We start from the raw sequence: 13,123 nt of genomic DNA, 5'->3' as shown, positions 1-13,123 counted from the left end.
TAAAAGGGATATTTTATAATAAAAAAGAGTGAATTCATTCGGGAGATATAACAATTATAAACATATACGTGCCCAATAGGAGAACACCAAAATACACAAAGCAAAAGCTGACAGAAATGAAGGGAGAGATAGACAATTCAACAATAATAGTTGCAGGCTTCAGTACTTCACTCTCAGTAATAATAGAACGACTAGACAGAAGACCAACAGGGAGGCAGAAGTCTAGAACACCACCCTACACAAGCCAGGCCTCGTAGACGTCACCACCCAGCATCAACACCTGCTTTTCAAGCACACATGGGTTACCCTAGAAGCTTCTCTAAAGTAAATGATGTGCTAGGCCATAAAACAAACTTCAATAAATTAGAAAGGACAGAAATAATACAAAATATTTTCTCCAACGAAAATAAAATTAAATTAGAAATCAATAGCAGAGAAAAATTTGGGGAACACATAAACAAGTGGCAATTAAACAATACACTGAAAAAACCAATAGGTCAAAGAAGAAATTAGAAGGGGATCAGAAAATACTCAACATGAATGAAAATCAAGACACAACACACCAAACCTTACAGGATGCAGCCAAAGTGGTGATTAAAGGGAAATTTGTAGTTGTCAATGCCTACATTAATAAAGAAGAAAAATCTCAAATAAATAACCCAATCTTCCACCTCAAGACACTGGAAAAATAAAACAAAATAAGACTAAGACAAGAAAAAGAAAGGAAATAAAGGTTAGAATAGAAATTAGTGAAATAGAGATGAGAAAAGCAACAGAAAAAATCAATGAAACCAAAAGCTGGTTTTTTAAGAAGATCAACAAATTTGATAAATATTTAGTTAGTTTGATGAAGAAAAAACAGAGAGAAGACTGAAATTACTAGACTTTTAAATGAAAGATAGGATATTACTACCAACCTTTCAGAAATGAAAAGGAGTATAAAGTCATCCTATGAAAAATTGTATGCCAGCAAATTAGATAACTTACATAAAATGGACAAATTTCTAAAAATATGCAAATTTTAAAACTGACTCAAGAATACATAAACAGTCTAAATAGACATATAGCAAGTTAAGACACGGAATAAGTAATTGAAGAATACCTCCAGAGAAAAACCTAGGTCCAAATGCCTTTTGGGCTGAATTCTACCAAACGTTCACAAAAGAATTAATAGCAATTCCTCACTAACTTTTCAAAAAAATAGAAGAGAAGGAAGGACTTCACATATCATTCATTCTATTGTGCTGTCCTGATATTCCTGATATCAAAACCAGATAAAGACGTTACAAAAGTAGAAAACTATAGACTAATATCTCTTATAATTTCTCTTATGAATATGGACACAAAAATTGTCAATAAAATGCTAGCAGATGAATCCAGCAACAAATAAAAAGAATTATGCATCTTAACTGTATTAGTTCATTTCTATTGCTTATAACAAATTACACAGAACTGGGCAATTTGTAAGAAAATGAAATTTATTGCTTACAGTTTCAGAGTCTATGAAGTCCAAAGTCCAGGGAACACATCTGGTGAGGGTCTTGGTGTTGGCAATAGTGACCCAGGGGGTCTCACGTGGCAGAAAAATGGCAGAGCAGAGAGAGACTAACCTCTCATGTGCTCTTTTAAAGCCCTCAGAACCACGTCCCCGACCACCATTTTTAATCCATTGACTACTGCACGGTCCTTAGAATCTAATTACCTCTTCAAGGCCCCACCTTTCAATCACCATAACAGGATTTCTCACCCTCAACAGTTAAAATGGGAATTAAGCTTCTAATATATGGACTTTGGGGGACACAATTCAGTCAACCCACAGCATTGACAGAGTGTGATTTATCCCAGGGATGCAAGGTTGGTTTAACATCTGAAAATCAAGTAGTAGAATATATTATAATTATTTAATATATAATATATAGTATTATATAACACAATACCTATAAAATAAAAAATAAAAGTTACATGATCATCTTAATAGATGCAGAAAAAACATTTGAAAAATTCAATATGCTTTCATGATTAAAAAAAAAAACACTCTACAAACTAGTAATAGGAGGAAACTTCCTCAGTCTCATAAAGGGCATATAAGAAAACCCACAACTAACTTCATATTTAATGGTAAAAGAATGGATGCGTTTCTCCCTTAAGATCAGGAACAAGAAACAGTGTTCACTCTTGGAACTTCTATTCAAAGTTGTACTAGAAGTTCTAGCCAGGACAATTGGGGGAAGGGAGGAAGCATCTAGTTTGGAAAGGAAGAAATAAAACTATCTCTATTTGCAGGTTATATGGTCATGTGTATTGAAAATCCTTAGGAATCCACTACAAAATTGTTAAAACTAGTAAATGAGTTTGTCAAGGTTGCAGGATATAATTGATACAAAAATCAATTTTATTTCTATGCACTTGCACTGATAAATAAAAGATGGAATTAAGAAAATTCTATTTACAATAAATACTTAGGAAAAAATTTAACAAAAGAGATACAGAACATATTTTGAAAATTATAAATCATTGTTGCAAAAATAAAGAAGATCTAAATAAATAGAAAAACATCCCATATTCATGGATTGGAAGAGTTAACACTGTCAAGGTGGCAGTACTCAAAGTGATCTACAGATTTAATGCAATCCCTTTCAGAATCCCAGAATACTTTTTTGCACAAATTAACAAGTTGATTCTAAAATTTATATGGATTTATAAGGGACCCAGAATAACCAAAGAAATCCTGAAAAACAAAACAATGTAGGAGGACCAACACTTCTTGAGTTCAAAATTTACTACAAAGCAGTGAAAATCAAGACAGTGTGATACTCACAGGCGGATAGACATATGGTGAATAGAATAGACTTGAGATTCCAGAAATAAACCCATACATCTATGGTCAACTGATTTTCAACACAAATGCTAAGACTATTCAGCGGGGAAAGGATAGTCTTTTCAACAAGTGGTGCTGAGACAACTGGATGGTCACATAGGAAAGAATGAAGCCAAACTCTTAACTCACACCATAAACAAAAACCAACCCAAACTGAATCAAAGACCTAAAAAGAAGAGCAAAAACTATAAAAAGAAAATATAGAGATAAATCTTGTGACCTTAGATTTGCCAGAAGATTTATAGATATGACACTAAACCATGACAACAAAAGAAAAATAGATAAATCAGACTTTCTAAAAACAAAAACAACTTTTGTGCTTCAAAGGACACCATCCAGGTATTTGGGCCCCGACTTCAAGTGCAAAGGCACAGCCAAACAAATTTACAAACCCGTCTTTGTGGTGCTATCTCCTGATAACCCCACTCCTAGTGTTGATTCTATATCAGGCAGGGTCCAAACAAGAGACAGAAACAACACAGTAATTTGAACAGGGAAAGCGTAAAAATAATTTAGTAACTATATCAGGGGTTTACCTGCTAACGGAAAAAAGAGAATGCTGATATCTAAAGTATCTCTCCAGTGCCCCTATTAATAAAGGTTTTTCAACATTGCTTTCTCATTCAATCTGACCGTCTCTGCCATTCAATTCAATGTTAGGCCATTTATTTTCAATGTGATTATCGATATGGTTAAGTTTAAATCAACTGTTTTGCCATTTGTTTTCTGTTTATCCCGTCTGCCGTTTGTTCCCTTCTTGCCTTCGTTTGGATTGAGTTTTTTCTCTCAACTGACTCTATTTTATCTTCACTATTGACTTATTCAATTTAATTCTTCATTTTATATTTTTTGTGGTTTCTCTACAGTTTACTATATATATTGTTTAACTTATCACAGGCTACCTGTGGTATATTATTATACCTCTTTAATTTCTGGGCCAGATAGTAACTCGATGTTTAAGTTTTTGAGAACTGCCAAATTGTTTTCTAAAGTGGCTACAGCATTTTACATTCCCGCCAACAATGTCTGAGGGTTGCAATTTCTCCACCTCCTTGTAAACACCTATTATTATCTATCTTTTTTATTCTAGCCATCCTGGTGGGTGTGAAGTGTATCTCACTGTGGTTTTGACTTGCATACTCCCAATGACTGACTTGAGCATCTTCTCCTGCACTTACTGGCCATTTGCATATCCTCTTTGGTGAAATGTCTGTTCAGATCCTTTGCTTGTTTTTAAATCGGGCTATTTGTCTTTTTATTGTTAGGTTGTAAAAAGTCTTTATATATTCTAGATACAAGTCCCTTATCAGATATATGATTTGCCAGTATTTTCTCCTATGGCATGGGTTGTCTTTTCACTTTCTGGGTTTTGTCCTTTGGAGCACAAAATTCTTAATTTTGGTGATGTCAAATTTATCTATTGTTTTCAAGACACCTTAGGCTTGAACTTCGACACATTCTGTTTCAAACATAAAATAAAATAAATAGGTTTCTTTGCGGAGAGCTTTGGAGCTCTCTTTTCTTGTTGATTGTGTCTCTTCCAGGGCAAAATCTCTGAGCCATTACTCTGACAGCTGGGGTGCGGGTGGGGGGCCGGTAGCCTCTGATGTTCTTGGCTTGCCTTTCCCAGCATGGAAGCTGTGCCCTGTGAGGACGCTGGAGCAAGGGCAGTTGGGGCCCCAATATTCTTGGGGCCTGTTGTCCCTGGGGTGGAGCCTCCATTTTATGGGTGAGGGCTGGGTGTAGGAAGGAGCCCCCAGTCTCTCAGACTTACCCAGAATTTGGCCTTTGGTTGCATTTGTATGTATCATCTTGATATTTCTTTTCTATTCATCTTATTGCTCTTTGTTTCATTTTTTCCCCTTGGGTTAACTGAGAATATTTTTATTATTAATTTTATCTCCTCCATTGAGTGATTAGCTATAATAATTTTTTGTTGTGTTGCCTTAGGGTTTATAATATATATCTTGAAATGAACACAGTCTGCCTTCAAGTGACATCGTATCATTTCACATATAGTACAAGGACCTTACCGCAATGTATTTCCATTTCTCCCTTCCCAGCCTTTGTGCTACTGTTGTAATATATTTTATTTGCACATATGTAATTATAAAATTATAAATTACAATTTATTGTAATTATTTTTTCTTCAAATAGTCATTTATCTTTTAAGTAAGTTTAAATAATAATTTTAAAAAGTCTTTTATATTTACTTACATTGTGGCCATTTTTTAATGTCTTCACTCCTTTGTGTAGATGCAGATCTCTATCAGGTATCATTTTTTCTCCTGATCAAAGGATTTCCTTTAATATTTCTTGTAGTACATATCTGATTTCGATGAATTATTTTGTCTTTGTTTTTTATGTCCAAAAAGTCTTTAATTTGCCTTCACTTGTGAACGATACGTTTGCTGGGTTAGAACTCTCCATTGTCGGTGTCATCTTTCAGTACTTTAAAGATGTTCTGTGGTCTTCTAGCTTGACTTGTTTACCTTCCTGATGAGAAGCGTGCTACCATTTTAATCCTTTGTCCTTCTGCACATAATGTACCTTTTTTTCTGTCTTCTTTTGACATTTTGTCTTTATCACTGATTTTAAGCAGCTTCACTATGATATGGTTTTTAAAAATATATTTCTTGTGTTTAGGTTCGCTGAGCTTCTTGGGTTTATAGTTCTCATCAACTTTGGATATTTTTTGTCCATTAATTCTTTGAATATCTTTCTCTGTCTTTCCCTTTCCTTTCTCCCCTTTGGGGAGCTCCTTCAGAGTGCATCAACTTACAGCCCACTGATGCGCCGCTCATTTGTTTTTTTTAGAGATGACTGGTAAGAGGATCGTGACCCTTGACTTGGTGTCAGCACCACACTCTCCTGAGTGAGCCACGGGCTGGCCCCCTGCTCATTTTTTAAAAAGTCTTTTTGTATGTGTGTTTTATTTTGGATAGTTTCTATGACGATGTCTTCAAGTTTACTAATCTTTTTTTTTTTGTTCCTCTTCATTTGCTATTAATGTCATCCAGTTAAGATTTTTTTTCATCACCAGAAGTTTGATTTAGGTCTTTTTTTATTTTAATATCTTCCATGTTTCTTTTTAACAGGTGCGTGCTTTAACAGGTGCATTCCCTTAACAGGTGGAATACAGTTATAATAACTGTTTTAATGTCCTTGTCTACTTATTATATCACTTATGTCATTTTTCTGTCTGTTTTTACCAATTTTTCCCATCATTATGGATCATATGTTTCTGCTTCTCTATATACCTAACTTTTACTGGATGCCAGAGATTTATCTTGCTATTGGATTTGTTTATATTCCTGTAAATATTCTTAAGCTTTGTTCTGGAATGCAGTTAGGTTACTTGGAAACGGTTTTCCTCTTTGGAGCTGTGCTTTTGAGCTTTGTTAGGTGAGGCCAGGGCATGCTTTAGTCTAGGACTAATTTGTCCCACTACTGAGGTAATATCCTTCTACGTACTGTTCCAATGCCCTGTTTATTATGAAGTTTTTCGTTCTGGCTGGTGGGACCTCAAACTGTTTTCTGGAGATTCAGTTCTGCCTGTTTTTTTTTCGTGGCCTTTTCCCTGGCTTTGGGTAATTTCCTCACACGCATGTGCTGATGAGTTTTCAGTTGAACAATTGGGGGGACCTCTGCACATGTCCAGCGCCTTCTCTGTGACCTAGCTCCTCTCGATGCCTCTCTCTATTCTGTCTGCAGCTTTCGTCTTTCCCATACTCTGATCCAAAATTTCTATCCATCCTCTGCCTTCCCAAATCCCCAACTCTCTGTGCCCTTCAACTCAGGGAGCTCTTTGGGCTCTGTCTGGTCCCCTTCCCTGCACTGGGACCTGGACACTGTGTGGGCAGGATGTTGTGGCACTTGACTTCCTGTTCTCAGGAGTCCCTGTTCTCTGCTGCCTGTACCCAGTGTCTGAAACCATAGTGTCATCTATTTTGTCCGTCGCTGTAGTTATTTAAGGTGGAGAGTAAATCCAGTCTCTTTTATTTCATCTTGGCCAGAAGCAGAAATCTTCTATATTGTTTGAATTGTTTACAAGGAGAAAACAGTTGGCTTATTACTCGGGTGATCATATAATGTCAGCATGGAGTGGGGGAGCCAGATACAAATGCCCACATTCCCCTCCCGAGAGAAAGCGGCCAGGCCAGGTGCCCTCAGAGAGCAGCAGGGGAGGAACTGGTCTGGCCCTAGTTTCTCCTCAGACCAGCCTACCAGGCAGACCCTCTCGGGTCTAAGCAGACAGCACCTCTGACTGTTCCTCCTCACAGTTGTCCGTGCGCTCACTGGGCCCCAGGTCTCAGAACCCTGTCCTCGCACCAGCCCGATGACTCCAGCGCAGACGGTAGGCTCTGTCAACCCAACATGGAATCATGGATCAAGGGGATTCTAGATGGAGCCTAGTGCCCTAGTTATGTAGATGGGGAAACTGAGGCCTGAAGGGGCACAAGTATGTGATCAAAGACAGTGGCCTGAAACCTGCTGTATTAGGCCATTTCTGTTGCCTCCTCATTCACTCTCCTTTTAAAGCCCTCCAAACCATGCCCATGACCACCATTTTTAATCAATTCACTATGGCAGGGTCCTACAACCCCTGATCACCTCTTCAAGGCACCACCTTTTAACTACCATAATAAGATTTCACACCCTCAACAGTTACAGTGGGGGTTAAGCTTCTAATACGTGAAACTTGGGGGACACAATTCAAGCTTCAGTGAGTTTTGGGGGGACATAATTCAATCCACTACATCTGCCAAATCAAACCCTGGATCTCCTGATGTCAAATCTTTCCACTGAACCAAATAAGAGGGTGATGGAGAAAAAAAGATGGACTTTTAAAAGCAGTACTGCTCTAAACCCTTCAATAGGGAATCGGTAAGTCCATTATCTGAAAAAGGAATACAACCAGCTGTCAGACAGATGAAGCAGGTCTCTATGCTCACAGGGAAAGATGATGAAGTCAGAGCAGGTTACAGAACAGCATGTCAAGGATAACCATTAACATTCATGGGTGTACACACACACGCACGCACACACACGCACGCACGCACACACGCACGCATGCATGCACGCACACATACACGCACACGCACACAAACACGCACGCACACACGCACAAACAAGCACACACACGTACGCACAAGCACACGCACATAGACGCGCACACACGCGCACAGGCACACACACACAAACACACACGCACGCACACAAACACGCACACAGACACACGCACGCACACACGCACACAACACGCGCACACACGCACACATTTCTTTAAGCAAAAAGACTATGGAAAGATATGGCCAGACTCTTGCACATAGTGTTGATCTGGGGTGGGGTTGGAATACTGGGTTACTGGGAATGTTTGCACCCACGTTCTGTGTTGTTTCCCCTTCTCATTGTGCATGCATTATTTTTATAATCAAGGGCAAAAAAAACCCCCCAATATCACCATTTGGCATTTTGCTCAAGCACAGGTGCATGAGGCTTGGGTAGCCCTGTCGTGGGGAAGGCAGGGCTCACCTGAGATTGGGGAGAAGAAAAAAGTACCCGTCTGTCCCCTGTACTGGCTTGCCCGCCAGCCAGCAGGAAGTTGCAGTTCTCCACTGGAGCCACCAGGGGGCAGGGGGTACCAATGATTCACGCAGGAGGAAAGAAAGCTGGTGACTTTGTCCTGGGAGAGCAGGCCACAAGATTTGAAGCAGCCTCTACCATGGTGTGAGGCTGGGGTCAAGTCCCCAGGGAGAGGAGGATCAGTTGCATGCTGGTCAAGGGTCCTATGCCTCAGCACAACAGGGGAACCATGGCAGAGGGCCAGTTAGAACTGCGCTATCAGGAAGTGGATACTTTGGGAAGGGAGAGGAATGCCAAAAGATCCAAGTCTTCCCAAGGCCGAGGTGTGGCTCCTCGTCTCCTGCCAGCCGGTCAGGGTGCAGCCTTCAGAACATCAGGGTCAAGGGGCTGACAGGAGGAGGCAGGAGCTGAGCTGTCCCCATCCCCAAGGGGCCCCTGGGAACTTTCCAAGGACGGAGGTGGAGGGAGGGTTGGGGGCTCCCTTGGAGGGCCGGGCCTGGGTTATGGCTTCCACACAGGCCTGCATTAGATGGTTTGTGGGGAAGGTGGCAGGCTGGGCTGAGCAGGGGTGAGGGGCCCAGGGCAGACAGAGGGGGCTGAGGGAAGGTCACCCGGATGCCAGGCAGAGTAGCACAGCTGCAGGAAGCAGCAGGAGGCAGGGATTAGAGCCTGCACCTGCTATACCCCATGGGGGTGGGGGGGGCTCTGGGAGGGAGCACAGGGAGGGGCTCTGCCCCTTGCTAGCTCTATGATCTCAGACAAGTCACTCTACCTCTCTGAACCTCGGCTTCCCCATCTGTAAAATGGGACTTATCATAGTGCCCACCTCACTAGGGCTGTTGCAGGATCAAGAATGAAGATGCATGCAAATCACGCAGCACAGTGGTTCCGTGGGTGTGGGGCTCACCTGTTCCACCTGTAAGCCAACCGCTTCCGGCCACATATCAACCCTGCGTCATCATGTGAGGACGTATAGGGGACCCCACTCCCCACCCTGCCCTGGGGATGTCTCCTTGGCCCAGCTCACCTGGCCCAGGAGGGGAGAACACACAGAAGAGGAGAGCAGAGTGCAGGTCACAGGCTCCCGTCTCTCCGCCTTGGTGGCTGCCACATTCTGCCAGTTTCGTTTCAACAACCCCCTACACATACCGTGGATTGTTTGAAAGCAAAGCCCAGGTGTTGTCTCATTTCAAGCACAAATACTCCAGTATCTGACAGGACGTTTTTTACATAATCCCATGCCATTCACACACCTCACAGAACCTGAATTCTCTCACCTGTGCACACTACAAGGACAGGATTTTGCTCACTGTGTTGGGCCAAGGGTTTGGGGCTTGGCTTCTCTCACCTACTTGGGGTCCCCAGCTCCTGGGGAAGGACTGTGGGGCAAGAGCTGGGCAGATTTAAACTCAGCTTATGACCCTTCTGTGCTAAATGAGCACAGGCTGGGGGGTAGGAGAGAGGCCATCTGGGGTCATGGGCTGCTGGACTCTGCCCAGCAGCTCCAGCCCTCCCCACCCCACTAGACTCCCAACGTGCTGCAGCGTGTGGTGTGAACATGTGCATATTTGCGCGTGTGTGAATGTGTGTATGTGCAAGTGTGGGGATAGGTATGTGGGCGTGTGTGAGTGTGTTGGGTGGGGGCGGGGTGAGCACATGGCCCTAGCATCTCTGCTGGGAATCTCAGGATAAATGGTAGGGGGGGAGGTATTAAGGGGCCTTTTGAGTCCCAGGACAGGCTGTTCCTGGCTCTCGCCAGAGCTCTGGGGGAACAGCCAGCACTGACTCCAGAGAGGTGGCGAGCCCACCCCTAACCCGTCGCCCCCCTCCCAAACACCGTGGGCGGGGGAGATGGGCTCAGCCACACGGCTAGGCAGCAGCTGGCAAAGGAAAGCCTTTGGATGCCTACCTTGGGTTTTCCAGGCCAGGGTGAGCTAGGGTCAGGCGACTGAGGGAAGGTGGGGGCTTGACTCCCTAGCTCATCGTGGGGCCCAGACCTCACTCAGGGCACAGGGCCTGGCCCCAGGGAAATGCTGAGAGATAGTGGTTTGCTGTAGGACTGGACAGGCTTGTGGAAATCCACTCAGTGGCCCTTGTCAGGAAACAGCACAGACTGTGGAGGTCGGGGGTACAGTGAAGGACCCCACTTGTCAGGCTGGGACATCAGGGCCCTCCACACCTCAGTTTCTCCGCCTGCCATATAGCATAATGTTCCCTGCCCTGGCTATTCCCCCAGAGCTCTGGCCAGAGCCAGGAACAGCCTGTCCTGGGACTAAAAGGGCCCCTAAATACCTCCCCCACTACCGTTTATCCTGAGATTCCCAGGACTGTTAGGAGGACACATGAGGCCAGAAAGCCAGGAGAGATTCGAGCCTGTGGCCAGGGCCCAGGGCAGAAGCCAGGATGGGCGCCTGGGACCTGCCTCCTGGTGTGAGGAGCTTCCACCCCACAGTGGGGGCCGGCGGGAGGAAAGCAGCCGTCACTGAGCTGTGTGCAGGAGCTGCCCGTGTCCGCTGCAGCACTCAAGTGCGTGCCGATTGCCCCCAGCTTACAGATAAGGACACGAGGCTCCATGTTATGTTCCAAGAAGGGGGTCACTCCAGGAGCCTTGTCTGGGTCACTCCCGGTGGGTTCTGGTGCTGAGGAGATTGAACACCTGCATCCTTCCCCCCCAGGACTGGTCTCAATGACTGGAGCAGGCACTAAGGGGGCTTCTTACAACCATCACTTCCCTTCCACCTGCCTGGTCTTCCTGCCCCTTGAGACCACCTTAGCTGCTGGGGCCCTCGCTCCTTGTCCCACCTTTGCACCTCGGGGCACAAGTCACTGCCTGGGGCTTAGTCCCAGCTCTGCCTCTAAAACACTGCACTGGGAGGTGAGAACTCCAGGTTCAAGTCCTGGCTCTGTCACCTGACCGCTGGGTGACCTCAGGCAAGACCTTCCCCTCTGGGGGCCTCAGCTTTGGCCCAGAGCCAGGCTATCCTCTCTGGGTCCCCTAAAGCCCCTTTCTTCAGTGGACTCTGCTCCTTTGCTCTCTCCCGGGTCCTCAGCAGCTGGCTGCCTCTGACATGGGCATTAAGTCCAACCGGAAATCCTTCCTGTCCAGGGTAATCATTGGTTTCCATGGCTCTGGGAGATGTCGAAATGCAGGCTGTGTTTGCCTTGGGCTTGTTTTCTTTCCACAGAAAACAAAATGAACACACAGGCGCATGCACAGTGACACACACTTAAAGGCAAGGGCAGGTCACCGAACAACAACCTTGACTCCTCAGCCTCGGCTCACAGTGGTGTTGAGTCACTGCTACTGGGTGACTGGAGGAACCCAGAGGGTCTCGGTTTGAGGCCCAGCTCCCCCCGACCCTCCTGTGTGACCTCGCACAAGGTGTTTCTGCCTGAGCCACAGACCATGGGAGCAAGAGACCCACACCCCCTGGCCCTCCTGTGTGACCTCGCACAAGGTGTTTCTGCCTGAGCCACAGACCATGGGAGCAAGGGACCCACACCCCCTGGCCCTCCTGCGTGCCAAGCAGTGTGCCGGGTCTTCTTCTCCAGACGATATCCCCTAGGAAGCTGGGGCTCAGGAGGTGGCGGACTGCTCAGCGTCACACAGCTGGAGAAGCCAGCAGGCACTGCACAGGACACCAGCACTGACACAGACAGGGGCTGTGTCCTCAGAACTGCCCAGGGACAGCAACACGCCTCCCAGGGCTGCTGGAGGAGTCACGGGCTGGCAGAGTTCCTGTGCGGTGACACTCACAGGGAATCATTCTGTCCTCTCACACTGCTGGGGGTCTGCCTTCTCCATGCACCTGCTTGGCGGGACTGGCACACCTGCCTTCAGGTGGACTCTGGCCCTGCCTGCCATTTCACACACCTGAGGGCAGGCACCGAGGTGATTTCTATTTATGCCAATAAACAGGAAAAGGCTTGGTGTCTTCGGAGATTTGCTCTGCACCCCAAATAAGACAAGGGGTCCTGCTTCTGGAGTCAGGGGTCTCTGTCCCTGCCTGTCCCTCCCCCTCTGCCACCCCCAGTCCTGGCCCCAAGGACTCACATTTCATTTTCTCTGCCTCACCACGAGGCATGGGCTGGCTCCCAGGCATGTGCTGTCACCTGTCCACTGTTTAGGAAGGTAGTAAACTAGTTGCTGAAATGTAAAACTTAGAAGATTACTTACAACAACTTCTGTAGAAAGGATTTCCAGTTTTCCTCCACCTGCAGGCAGCATTATCCTTACACAGCAACGACTGTTGGCGCTGAGCACTGGACGCCCCTCTGGTGGGGCTGGGACCCCATGCCCACTGGCCTCCCCACTGACGTCACCATCTGCCCCCCAAGCCCACCGGGACCATGTCAGTGTCAAATGCTTCTCAACCTTGGACGCACAACAAACTGACCTGGGGGCTCTAAAAACCCAAGGACATACCCAGACCAAAATCTCTGGGTGGGTCTAAGACTCTGGCGTTTTTAAAGCCCTACAGGTGCCCCTGGTGAGCAGCAAGGTTGCGAAGAAGAGCGTGGATCCTGGGCCACAGGCTCGGTAGGCAGGTGGCTTCTGATGGTCTTGCTTCTCTGTGGCTCCCCTATCCGCAGTCTCCAGTGACAGGCCCGCCCAACCCCGGTCTTGCTCACAAGAGGGACGTCCTGTTCCCTCTGCCC

General features: G+C 45.4%; 1 long non-coding RNA gene across 1 annotated transcript in view; it reads right to left on the bottom strand.

Annotated features, from left to right (window-relative positions):
- Positions 1 to 13,123, bottom strand: part of LOC134382123 (uncharacterized) — a 24,910-nt gene extending 11,787 nt beyond the window's left edge. Inside the window, exon 1 of the long non-coding RNA XR_010024049.1 lies at positions 12,642 to 13,123. This is a non-coding gene — a long non-coding RNA (uncharacterized LOC134382123). The remainder of the gene's footprint in view (positions 1 to 12,641) is intronic.

The sequence above is a fragment of the Cynocephalus volans genome, chromosome 7 (genome assembly GCF_027409185.1).
Source record: "Cynocephalus volans isolate mCynVol1 chromosome 7, mCynVol1.pri, whole genome shotgun sequence".
Taxonomy (NCBI): domain Eukaryota; kingdom Metazoa; phylum Chordata; class Mammalia; order Dermoptera; family Cynocephalidae; genus Cynocephalus; species Cynocephalus volans.
This window is presented reverse-complemented; position numbering and strand designations above follow the sequence as displayed.